Here is a 13,852-nt window from a genome sequence, read left to right on the forward strand (position 1 = left end):
AGTGCTAGGTGGGAGACACCCCACCATGGTAAACTATTTTCATTTTTTCTCTTTTGTAAATATTGGTAGAATAAGTTTAATTTCATGTTTTGCTTAGTTTGTTGAGTTTAATTGGTAGTTTAGTATGTCAAATAAGGTTTTAGGGTGTTCGAAGGTTTGGAAGGCTTGGTATGGTGCAAGAACTTGGAAAAATTTTGAAAAACAGAGCACCAACCCACGCGTACGCGTCATGCATGCGTACGCGTGGCCCAAGCATTTTCGACCACCCACGTGCACGTGTACATGGCGCGTACGCATGGATGCAAAAATTCCATCCCCAGCCAAAACCCGAGAGTTAGGCCTGCACTATGCGAACATTGGGCCTAAGGCACAAACCAATCCGCGCGTATGCGTCCTTGATTCTAATTGCGCAATACACGCGAACGCACGCTGCGCGCGTGCGTCGATCGCGCCACCTGCCCTCCTGGTACATCTTCGAGAGAGTTGGGCCAACCTTGGGCTAACGCTGTGCCCTGCGCCTAATCCCACCCACGTGTGCACGCACCTGGCGCGTACGCGTCCTTCTGCCAATCTACGCATCGACGCGTGGGCGTGCATGACGCGTCTGCATCGGTAAAAAAAAAATTTTCTCATCTTCCATTTTCTTTTGTTTATTACATTTGCATACTTCTATTCTTTGCACTTCAATTTTGTTTTTATAGCCTGTTTTCATTTTATTTTCTAAGTTTTTTTTCCTTTTAATAATGGTGTTGAATTCTTATACTCAATTGTTGAGAATTTCTTGCATTGTTTTGGTGCTTCGTGACTTGTTGCATTAATTGTAATATTTGTTCCATACAAGATTAGTGTATTAGTCTGTCCTCACTCATTATCCTTTGTTTCTGTGCTTCATCATCAATGAGTTAAGATGGGACCAAATGCTCTCATGCTTATCACTAATCTTGCGTGTTTCAATTCTTGTTTGAACTTGATGCTCAATATGTTCTTCATACTTTGACTTAACTCTTGCATCAATTATTAGTTGATATGCCTTTGCTTATATTTTTTCTCATTTACATGCGTAGCTAACATGTAGTGAGAACCCTACTTTTATTTGGCATTAGCCCGCGCCTATGTTCTATTTTCTTTGATATCTTTGTTATAGGCTTAATTTTCTTTCTTTTTCTCTCCTTTTAGGTGGCCACCAAAAAGGAAGGAAAAAGGAAGAACCTCGAAATGGGGCAACCAACAAGTCATCCGCACAATCTTTTGAAGGAGCTCATCAATTGTAGCAACCCGTCCACCTTGTTCTTCTTTGCATGCACCGAGGACGGTGAAATCTTCAAGTATGGGGAGGCCGTCCGACCGATCTCCATGGGTAACAATTTCCTTTTTCAACACCAATGTTAGCTAGTTGTTGTATTGCATGATAGGTTGCATGTTAGTTAGAATTTGTACATATTTTTACCACTTCTTTCTTATTAGGACTACTTGGTTAGGGTGATAACTCCTTTTCTAAGAAATTGTTTTAGGGCACTAGTATGCGAAATCATAAATCACACTTTTCACAACTCCACATAGCTGACCAGCAAGTGCACTGGGTCGTCCAAGTAATACCTTACGTGAGTACTGGTCGATCCCACGGAGATTGACGGCTTGAAGCAAGCTATGGTCATCTTGTCAATCTCAGCCAGGCGGATTCAAATGGTTATGAGATTTTGATAATTAAAAGATAAATAAAGCGGAAAATAAAATAAAGTTACTTATGTAGTTCCTTGGTGGGAATTTCAGATAAGCGTTTGGAGATGCTTTGTTGCCTCTGAACCTCTGCTTTCCTACTGTCCTCATCCAATCATGCATACTCCCTTCCATGGCAAGCTGTATGTTGGTGGATCACTGTTGTCAATGGCTACCATCCGTCCTCTCAGTGAAAACATGTCCTCAATGGTTTCCCGCATGGCTAATCAGCTGTCGGTTCTCGATCGTGTCGAAATAGAATACATTTATTCTTTTGCACACTATCACTGCGTCCAACAGTCACGAGTTTGAAGCTCGTCATAGTCATCCCATCCCAGATCCTACTCGGAATACCACATACAAGGTTTAGACTTACCGGATCTCAAGAATGCTGCCAATTGGTTCTAGCTTATACCATGAAGGTTCTAACGTCACGGATTTGAATGCTCTGTTGTCAAGAGAGGTGATTCAGATCCGTGGGTCAGAGACCAAAGAGAATATATTCCAGCTGTCGTCCAATGACTACGTTGAACATCATGTAGACCGTTTTGTGGTTGTCAGGCACGCTAATCTTGGCTAAGCGAGTAATGAAGATTGCGTGATTGTCACGGGTCACCCCTTCATTCTAACTTAACTGAATTAAGTACAAGAGTAATTTTGGAGGAGAAGTAGGCGTGAATTGAATAGAAAAAACAATAATACTTGCATTAATACTCGAGGAACAGCAGAGCTCCTCACCTTAATCTATGAGGTGTAGAAACTCCACCGTTGAAAATACATAAGAACAAAAGGTCTAGGCATGGCCGAATGGCCAGCCTCCAAAAAGGGTTCGAAGAACTCCCAAAAGGTCAAAGACACTAATACAATAGTAAAAAGTGCTATTTATACTAAACTAGTAAACTAGGTTTACAGAAAATGAGTACATAGTGCAGAAATCCACTTCCGAGGCCCACTTGGTGTGTGTTTGGGTTGAGCCTTGAAGCTTTCACGTGCATAGGCCATCCTTGGAGTTAAACGCCAGCTTTGGTGCCAGTTCTGGCGTTTTACTCCAGAAAAGGGTCTTTGGTGGGCGTTTGGATGCCAGTTTGGGCCATCAAACCTCGGAAAAAGTATGGACTATTATACATTGCTGGAAAGCCCAAGATGTCTACTTTCAAACGCAATTTAAAGTGCGCCAATTGGGCTTCTTTATCTCCATAAAATCCACTTCGAGAGCAGGAAGGTCAGAATCCAACAGCATCTGCAGTCCTTTCTCAGCCTCCGAATCAGATTTTTGCTCAGGTCCCTCAATTTTAGCTAGAAAATACCTAAAATCACAGAAAAACACACAAACTCATAGTAAAGTCCAGAAATATGATTTTTGCATAAAAACTAACAAAAATATATTAAAAAGTAACTAAAAATACTAAAAACTACCTAAAAACAATGCCAAAAAGCGTATAAATTATCCGCTCATCACAACACCAAACTTAAATTGTTACTTGTCCCCAAGCAACTGAAAACAAAATAGTATAAAAAGAAGAGAATATACAATAAATTCCAAAATATCAATGAAGCTTAGTTCTAATTAGATGAGCGGGACATGTAGCTTTTTGCTTCTGAACAGTTTTGGCATCTCACTTTATCCTTTGAAATTCAGAATGATTGGCATCTATAGGAACTTAGAATTAAGATAGTGTTATTGATTCTCCTAGTTTAGTATGTTGATTCTTGAACACGGCTACATATGAGTCTTGGTCGTGACCCTAAGCATCTTATTTTCCAGTATTACCACCGGATACATAAATGCCACAGACACATAACTGGGTGAACCTTTTCAGATTGTAACTCAGCTTTGCTAGAGTCCCCAGTTAGAGGTATCCAGAGTTCTTAAGCACACTCTTTTGCTTTGGATCACGACTTTAACCACTCAGTCTCAAGCTTTTCACTTGGACCTTCATGACACAAGAACATGATCAGGGACAGCTTGATTTAACAGCTTAGGCCAGGATTTTATTCCTTTGGGCCCTCCTATCCATTAATGCTCAAAGCCTTGGATCCTTTTTACCCTTGCCTTTTGGTTTAAAGGGCTATTGGCTTTTTCTGCTTGCTTTTTCTTTTTTTCGCATAGATTTTTCTTTTTCACTGCTTTTTCTTTCTTCAAGAATCAAATTTATGATTTTCAGATTATCAATAACATTTCTCTTTTTTCATTATTCTTTCAAGAGCCAACAATTTTAACATTCATAAACTTCACTATCAAAAAATATGCACTGTTCAAGCATTCATTCAGAAAACAAAAAGTGTTGTCACCACATCAAAATAATTAAACTAATTTCAAGATAAAATTCGAAATTCATGTACTTCTTGTTCTTTTGTAATTAGGAACATTTTTCATTTAAGAAAATTGAAGGATTCATAGGACATTCATAGCTTTAAGACATAGACATTAGACACTAATGATCATGTAATCATGACACAAACATAGATAAAACATAAAGAATAAAAAAATCGAAAAATAGAAAATAAGAACAAGGAAATTAAAGAACGGGTCCACCTTAGTGATGGCGGCTAGTTCTTTGATGAGCGGATAATTTGTACGCTTTTTGGCATTGTTTTTAGTATGTTTTTAGTATGATCTAGTTAGTTTTTAGTATATTTTTGTTAGTTTTTAGTTAAAATTCACTTTTCTGGACTTTACTATGAGTTTGTGTGTTTTTTTGTGATTTCAGGTATTTTCTGGCTGAAATTGAGGGACCTGAGCAAAAATCTGATCCAGAGACTGAAAAGGACTGCAGATGCTGTTGGATTCTGACCTCCCTGCACTCGAAGTGGATTTTCTGGAGCTACAGAAGCCCAATTGACGCGCTCTCAACGGCGTTGGAAAGTAGACATCCTGGGCTTTCCAGCAATATATGATAGTCCATACTTTGCCCAAGATTTGATGGCCCAAACCGGTGTACAAAGTCACCCTCAGAAATCCCAGCGTTAAACGCCGGAACTGGCACCAAAATGGGAGTTAAACGCCCAAACTGGCACAAAAGCTGGCGTTTAACTCCAAGAGGAGTCTCTACACGAAAATGCTTCATTGCTCAGCCCAAGCACACACCAAGTGGGCCCGGAAGTGGATTTTTATGTCATTTACTCATCTCTGTACACCCTAGGCTACTAGTTTTCTATAAGTAAGACCTTTTACTATTGTATTTTCATCTTAGAATCTTTGGATTTCTTTTGATCCTTTGATCATCTTTGGACATCTAGTTCTTAGATCATTGGGAGGCTGGCCATTCGGCCATGCCTAGACCTTGTTCTTATGTATTTTCAACGGTGGAGTTTCTACACACCATAGATTAAGGTGTGGAGCTCTGCTGTACCTCGAGTATTAATGCAATTACTATTGTTCTTCTATTCAATTCCGCTTGTTCTTGTTCTAAGATATCACTTGTTCTTCAACTTGATGAATGTGATGATCCGTGACACTCATCATCATTCTCACCTATGAACGTGTGACTGACAACCACCTCCGTTCTATCTTAGACTGGGTGAATATCTCTTGGATTCTTTAACCGGAATCTTCGTGGTATAGGCTAGAACTGATGGCGGCATTCAAGAGAATCCGGAAGGTCTAACCTTGTCTGTGGTATTCTGAGTAGGATTCAATGATTGAATGACTGTGACGTGCTTCAAACTCCTGAGGGCGGGGCGTTAGTGACAGACGCAAAAGAATCACTAGATTCTATTCCGGCCTGATCGAGAACCGACAGATGGATAGCCGTGCCGTGACAGGGTGCGTTGAACATTTCCACTGAGAGGATGGGAGGTAGCCACTGACAACGGTGAAACCCTTGCTTAAGCTTGCCATGGAAAGGAGTAGGAAGGATTGGATGAAGACAGTAGGAAAGCAGAGAGACGGAAGGGACAAGCATCTTTATACGCTTATCTGAAATTCCTACCAATGAATTACATAAGTATCTCTATCTTTATCTTTATGTTTTATTCGTTTATCACCATACCCATTTGAGTTTGCCTGACTAAGATTTACAAGGTGACCATAGCTTGCTTCATACCAACAATCTCTGTGGGATCGACCCTTACCCGCGTAAGGTTTATTACTTGGACGACCCATTACACTTGCTGGTTAGTTGTGCGAAGTTATAGTGATCACAATTTCGCGCTACCAAGTTTTTGGCGCCGTTGCCGGGGATTGTTGAGTTTGGACAACTGACGGTTTATCTTGTTGCTTAGATTAGGTATTTATTTTTTTTCAGAGTTCTTAAAGATGAATTCTAGAGTTTCATGATGATTTGTTGAAATCTGGCTGGCTGTGAAGCCATGTCTAATTCCATTGGACCGAGGTTTCAACTTATCATCACAAGAGCTTGTTGATTTCTATCAATCTTGCTTTTGGAGCAGTGATCTGCTAAGGCTTGGCTGGCCATTGGCCATGTCTAGTGTTTTGGACCGAAGCTTTCCTTGAAAGCTTGGCTGGCTGTGAAGCCATGTCTAATTCCTGGACCGGAGTCTTAGACTAGCATTGCACTGATTCCTGGAATTCTCGTTAAGAACTTTGATATCTTTTTCCACTTAATTTTCGAAAAAGCACAAAAAAATTTACAAAATCATAAAAACAAAAAAATATTCTATGTTTCTTGTTGAGACACTAGTCTCATGTTAAGTTTGGTGTCAATTGCATGCATTCATTCATGTGTCTTAGTGATCTTCAAGATGTTCTTGATGATTTCTTACTCTAATCTTTAAATTCTCTTGACTTGAGTGTTTTGTGTGTCTCATATGCATTCTCATTAGTGTCAGTAGTATACAAACTGCTAAGTTTGGTGTCTTGCATGCATTGTTATTTGATTCTTGTTGCATTTTGATTTTTCTTTATTATTAAAAAAAATCCAAAAATATTTTTAATTTGTGTCTTCTCAAGTCAATAATACAGAGAATTGAAGATCAAGAACATACAGCAGAGGAATTACACAGAAAAAGCTGGGCGTTCAAAACGCCCAGTGAAGAAGGATAGACTGGCGTTTAAACGCCAGCCAGGGTACCTGGCTGGGCGTTTAACGCCCAAAAGGGTATAAGAGGGAAGATTTTGTTTTCAATGCAATTTTTTTTCAAGTTTTCAAAGTTTTTCAAAATCAAATCTTTTTCAAATCATATCTTTTCAATCATATGTTTTCAAAATCAATTTCTTTCTATTTTTAAAAAATACTTGCTATCAATCAATGATTTGATTCAACATTTCAAGTATGTTGCCTTTTCTGTTGAGAAAGGTTTAATATTTGAATCATATCTTTTCTTGTTAGCCAAGTCATTAATTTTCAAAATCAAATCTTTTTAAAATGTTTTCCAAATCATATATTCTCAATCACATCTTTTTAAACTAATCATATCTTCTTAACCACATCTTTTTCAAAATAGTTTTCAATCAAATCTTTTTTATTTCTAATTTCAAAATCCTTTTCAAAAATCACTTGATTTCTTTTCCACTTTCATTTTCGAAAATCAACTAGTGTTTTTCAAAAATGTTTTCAAAATCTTTTACTTAATTTTCGAAAATTACTTCCCTTCTTCTCACATCCTTCTATTTATGGACTAACACTATTCCTTAATGCAAAATTCGAACTCCATCTTCTTTAATAAGTTTGAATTTTCTACTTCTGTCTTCTACTTTTCTTTTCCTCTGACACCTAAAGGAATCTCTATACTGTGACATAGAGGATTCCACATTTTCTTGTTCCCTTCTCTTTCTTATGAGCAGGAGTAAGGACAAAAGCATTCTTGTTGAGGCTGATCCTGAACCTGAAAGGACCTTGAAGAGAAAGCTAAGAGAAGCCAAAGCACAACTCTCTGTAGAGGACCTAACAGAAATCTTCAAAGAAGAAGAACCTATGGCAGCCGAAAACAACAACAATGCCAACAATGCAAGGAAGGTGCTGGGTGACTTTACTGCACCTACTCCCAACTTTTATGGGAGAAGCATCTCTATCCCTGCCATTGGAGCAAACAACTTTGAGCTTAAGCCTCAATTAGTTTCTCTAATGCAACAGAATTGCAAGTTCCATGGACTTCCATTGGAAGATCCTCATTAGTTTTTAGCTGAATTCTTGCAAATCTGTGACACTGTCAAGACTAATGGGGTTGACCCTGAGGTCTACAGACTTATGCTATTCCCTTTTGCTGTAAGAGACAGAGCTAGGACATGGTTGGACTCACAACCTAAAGAAAGCCTGGACTCTTGGGAAAAGCTAGTCAATGCCTTCTTGGCAAAGTTCTTTCCACCTCAAAAATTGAGTAAGCTTAGAGTGGAAGTCCAAACCTTCAGACAGAAGGAAGGAGAATCCCTCTATGAAGCTTGGGAAAGATACAAACAATTAATCAGAAAGTGTCCTTCTGACATGCTTTCTGAATGGAGCATCATAGGTATTTTCTATGATGGTCTCTCTGAACTGTCCAAAATGTCTTTGGATAGCTCTGCTGGAGGATCTCTTCATCTGAAGAAGACGCCTACAGAAGCTCAAGAGCTGATTGAAATGGTTGCAAATAACTAATTCATGTACACTTCTGAAAGGAATCCTGTGAACAATGGGACTAGTCAGAAGAAAGGAGTTCTTGAGATTGACACTCTGAATGCCATATTGGCTCAGAACAAAATATTGACTCAACAAGTCAATATGATTTCTCAAAGTCTGTCTGGAATGCAAAATGCACCAAGCAGTACTAAGGAAGCTTCATCTGAGGAAGAAGCTTATGATCCTGAGAACCCTTCAATGGAAGAGGTGAATTACATGGGAGAACCCTATGGGAACACCTATAATTCTTCATGGAGAAATCATCCAAATCTCTCATGGAAGGATCAACAGAGACCTCAACAAGGTTTCAACAATAATAATGGTGGAAGAAACAGGTTTAGCAATAGCAAGCCTTTCCCATCATCTTCTCAGCAACAGACAGAGAGTTCTAAGCAGAATACCTCTGACTTAGCAACCATGGTCTCTGATCTAATCAAAACCACTCAAAGTTTCATGACTGAAACAAGGTCCTCCATTAGAAATTTGGAGGGAAAAGTGGGTCAGCTGAGCAAGAAAATTACTGAACTCCCTCCTAGTACTCTCCCAAGCAATACAGAAGAAAATCCAAAAGGAGAGTGCAAAGCCATCAACATGGCCGAATTTGGAGAGGAGGAAGAGGCAGTGAACGCCACTGAGGAAGACCTCAATGGACGTCCACTGGCCTCCACTGAGTTCCCCAATGAGGAACCATGGGAATCTGAGGCTCAAAATGAGACCATAGAGATTCCATTGGACTTACTTCTGCCATTCATGAGCTCTGATGAGTATTCTTCCTCTGAAGAGGATGAGTATGTTACTGAAGAGCAAGTTGCTAAATACCTTGGAGCAATCATGAAGCTAAATGACAAGTTATTTGGGGATGAGACTTGGGAAGATGAACCCCTTTTGCTCACCAAAGAACTGGATGACTTGTCTAGGCAGAAACTACCTCAAAAGAGACAGGATCCTGGGAAGTTTTCAATACCTTATACCATAGGCACCATGACCTTCAAGAAGGCCTTGTGTGACTTAGGGTCAAGTGTAAACCTCATGCCTCTCTCTGTAATGGAGAAGTTAGGGATCTTTGAGGTGCAAGCTGCAAAAATCTCACTAGAGATGGCAGACAATTCAAGAAAACAAGCCTATGGACTTGTAGAGGATGTTCTGGTAAAAGTTGAAGACCATTACATCCCTACTGATTTCATAGTCCTAGAAACTGGAAAGTGCATGGATGAATCCATCATCCTTGGCAGACCCTTCCTAGCCACAGCAAGGGCTGTGATTGATGTTGATAGAGGAGAATTGATCATTCAAGTGAATGAAGAATCCTTTGTGTTTAAGGCTCAAGGATATCCCTCTGTCACCATGGAGAGGAAGCATGAAGAGCTTCTCTCAAAACAGAGCCAAACAGAGCCCCCACAGTCAAACTCTAAGTTTGGTGTTGGGAGGCCACATCCAACTTCTAAGTTTGGTGTTGAACCCCCACATTCAAACTCTAAGTTTGGTGTTGGGAGGTTCCAACATAGCTCTGAACATTTCTGAGGCTCCATGAGAGTCCTCTGTCAAGCTAATGACATTAAAGAAGCGCTTGTTGGGAGGCAACCCAATGTTATATTTTATCTATTCTCTTTTGTTATTTTATATTTTTTGTAGGTTGATGATCATGAGAAGTCACAAAATCAATGAAAAAAGCAAAAACAGAATGAAAAACAGAAGGAAAAACAGCACACCCTGGAGGAGAGCGCACTCGCGTTTAAACGCCAGTGAGGCTAGCAGATGGGCGTTTAACGCCCAGTCTGGCACCATTCTGGGCGTTTAACGCCAGAAAGGGGCACCAGACTGGCGTTAAACGCCAGAAAAGGGCAAGAAGCTAGCGTTAAACGCCATAAATGGGCACCAGCCCGGCGTTTAACGCCATAAATGGCTAAAAACGCATTTTTGCATGCCATTTGGTGCAGGGATGACTTTTCCTTGACACCTCAGGATCTGTGGACCCCACAGGATCCCCACCTACCCCACCACTCTCTCTCTCTTCTTCACCCATTCACCAATCACCTCAAACACCTCTTCCCCAAAAAAACCTTTCACCTATCAAATCCCATCTTTCTCTTCACCACTCACATCCATCCTTCATAAAATCCCACCTACCTCACCCTTCAAATTCAAACCACTTTCCCTCCCAAACCCACCCATACATGACCGAACCATGAGCCCCCCCACTCCTATATAAACCCATCTTCACTCCTTCATCTTCACACAACCAAACCACCACTTCTCCCCCTTTTTGGCCGAACACAAAGCCATTCCCTTCTTCCTCATTTCTTCTTCTTCTACTCTCTTCTTTCTTCTTTTGCTCGAGGACGAGCAAACCTTTTAAGTTTGGTGTGGTAAAAGCATTGCTTTTTGTTTTTCCATAACCATTTATGGCATCCAAGGCCGGAGAAACCTCTAGAAAGAGGAAAGGGAAGGCAAAAGCTTCCACCTCCGAGTCATGGGAGATGGAAAGATTCATCTCAAGGGTGCATCAAGACCACTTCTATGAAGTTGTGGCCTTGAAGAAGGTGATCCCCGAGGTCCCTTTTTCACTCAAAAAGAGTGAATATCCGGAGATCCGACATGAGATCCGAAGAAGAGGTTGGGAAGTTCTTACCAACCTCATTCAACAAGTCCGAATCTTAATGGTTCAAGAGTTCTATGCCAATGCATGGATCACCAAGAACCATGATCAAAGTGTGAACCCGGATCCAAAGAATTATCTTACAATGGTTCGGGGGAAATACTTAGATTTTAGTCCGGAAAGGGTAAGGTTGGCATTCAACTTGCCCATGATGCAAGGAGATGAACATCCTTACACTAGAAGGGTCAACTTTGATCAAAGGTTGGACCAAGTCCTCACAGTCATATGTGAAGAGGGCGCCCAATGGAAGAGAGATTCAAGAGGGAAGCCGGTTCAATTGAGAAGGCATGACCTCAAACCCGTGGCTAGAGGATGGTTGGAGTTTATCCAACGCTCAATCATTCCCACTAGCAACCGGTCCGAAGTTACCATAGACCGGGCTATCATGATTCGTAGCATCATGATTGGAGAAGAAATAGAAGTTCATGAGGTTATATCTCAAGAACTTTATAAGGTGGCGGACAAGTCTTCTACCTTGGCAAGGTTAGCCTTCCCTCATCTCATTTGTCACCTCTGTTATTCGGTTGGAGTTGACATAGAGGGAGACATCCCTATTGATGAGGACAAGCCCATCACTAAGAAGAGGATGGAGCACACAAGAGACCCCACTCATCATGAGATCCCTGAGATACCTCAAGGGATGCACTTTCCTCCACAAAACTATTGGGAGCAACTAAACACCTCCCTAGGAGAATTGAGTTCCAACATGGGACAACTAAGGGTGGAGCATCAAGAACACTCCATCATCCTCCATGAAATTAGAGAAGATCAAAGAATCATGAGAGAGGAGCAACAAAGACAAGGAAGAGACATTGAGGAGCTCAAGCACTCCATAGGATCTTCAAGAGGAAGAAAGAGCCGCCATCACTAAGGTGGACCCGTTCCTTAATTTCCTTGTTCTTTATTTTCCTGTTTTTCGAATTTTAGTGCTTATGTTTGTCTATGTTTGTGTCTTGTGATCATTAGTGTCTTAGTGTCTATGCCTTAAAGTTATGAATGTCCTATGAATCCATCACCTCTCTTAAATAAAAAATGTTCTTAATTGAAAAAGAAAAGAATTGCATGAATTTTGAATTTTATAACAGTTTAATTATTTTGATGTGGTGGCATTACTTTTGTCTTCTGAATGAATGCTTAAACAGTGCATATGTCTTTTGAATTTGTGGTTCATGAATGTTGGCTCTTGAAAGAATGATGAAAAAGGAGACATGTTACTGAGGATCTGAAAAATCATAAAAATGATTCTTGAAGCAAGAAAAATTAGTGATTCAAAAAAAAAATCGAAAAAAAGAGAGAAAGAAAAAGAAAGAGGAAAAAGAAAAAGAAAGAAAAAGAAAGAAAATAAAGTTGTGATCCAAGGCAAAAAGAGTGTGCTTAAGAACCCTGGACACCTCTAATTGGGGACTCTAGCAAAGCTGAGTCACAATCTGAAAAGGTTCACCCAATTATGTGTCTGTGGCATGTATGTATCCGGTGGTAATACTGGAAGACAGAGTGCTTTGGGCCACGGCCAAGACTCAATAAGTAGCTGTGTTCAAGAATCATCATACTTAACTAGGAGAATCAATGACACTATCTGGATTCTGAGTTCCTAAACAAGCCAATCATTCTGAATTTCAAAGGATAGAGTGAGATGCCAAAACTGTTCAGAGGCAAAAAGCTAAAAGCCCCGCTCATCTAATTAATACTGATCATCATAGATGTTTTTGGAATTCATTGCATATTCTCTTCTTTTTATCTTATTTGATTTTCAGTTGCTTGAGGACAAGCAACAATTTAAGTTTGGTGTTGTGATGAGCGGATAATTTGTACGCTTTTTGGCATTGTTTTTAGTATGTTTTTAGTATGATCTAGTTAGTTTTTAGTATATTTTTATTAGTTTTTAGTTAAAATTCACTTTTCTGGACTTTACTATGAGTTTGTGTGTTTTTCTGTGATTTCAGGTATTTTCTGGCTGAAATTGAGGGACCTGAGCAAAAATCTGATCCAGAGACTGAAAAGGACTGCAGATGCTGTTGGATTCTGACCTCCCTGAACTCGAAGTGGATTTTCTGGAGCTACAGAAGCCCGATTGGCGCGCTCTCAACGGCGTTGGAAAGTAGACATCCTGTGCTTTCCAGAAATATATGATAGTCCATACTTTGCCCAAGATTTGATGGCCCAAACCGGCGTACAAAGTCACCCTCAGAAATCCCAGCGTTAAACGCCGGAACTGGCACCAAAATGGGAGTTAAACGCCCAAACTGGCACAAACGCTGGCGTTTAACTCCAAGAGGAGTCTCTACACGAAAATGCTTCATTGCTCAGCCCAAGCACACACCAAGTGGGCCCGGAAGTGGATTTTTATGTCATTTACTCATCTCTGTACACCCTAGGCTACTAGTTTTCTATAAGTAGGACCTTTTACTATTGTATTTTCATCTTAGAATCTTTGGATTTCTTTTGATCCTTTGATCATCTTTGGACATCTAGTTCTTAGATCATTGGGAGGCTGGCCATTTGGCCATGCCTAGACCTTGTTCTTATGTATTTTCAACGGTGGAGTTTCTACACACCATAGATTAAGGTGTGGAGCTCTGTTGTACCTCGAGTATTAATGCAATTACTATTGTTCTTCTATTCAATTCCGCTTGTTCTTGTTCTAAGATATCACTTGTTCTTTAACTTGATGAATGTGATGATCCGTGACACTCATCATCATTCTCACCTATGAACGTGTGACTGACAACCACCTCCGTTCTACCTTAGACTGGGTGAATATCTCTTGGATTCTTTAACCGGAATCTTCGTGGTATAGGCTAGAACTGATGGCGGCATTCAAGAGAATCCGGAAGGTCTAACCTTGTCTGTGGTATTCTGAGTAGGATTCAATGATTGAATGACTGTGACGTGCTTCAAACTCCTGAGGGCGGGGCGTTAGTGA

The 13,852-nt window shown here is 40.2% G+C and overlaps 1 non-coding gene across 1 annotated transcript; it reads right to left on the reverse strand.

Moving 5' to 3' along the window:
• Positions 1-7,997: 7,997 nt before the first annotated feature.
• Positions 7,998-8,105, reverse strand: LOC112713660 (small nucleolar RNA R71). Its single transcript, XR_003158630.1, has one exon. It is a non-coding gene; the product is annotated as a small nucleolar RNA R71 (small nucleolar RNA).
• Between the last annotated feature and the right edge of the window lie 5,747 nt (positions 8,106-13,852).

Source organism: Arachis hypogaea, chromosome 9 (assembly GCF_003086295.3).
Source record: "Arachis hypogaea cultivar Tifrunner chromosome 9, arahy.Tifrunner.gnm2.J5K5, whole genome shotgun sequence".
In the NCBI taxonomy this organism is placed as follows: domain Eukaryota; kingdom Viridiplantae; phylum Streptophyta; class Magnoliopsida; order Fabales; family Fabaceae; genus Arachis; species Arachis hypogaea.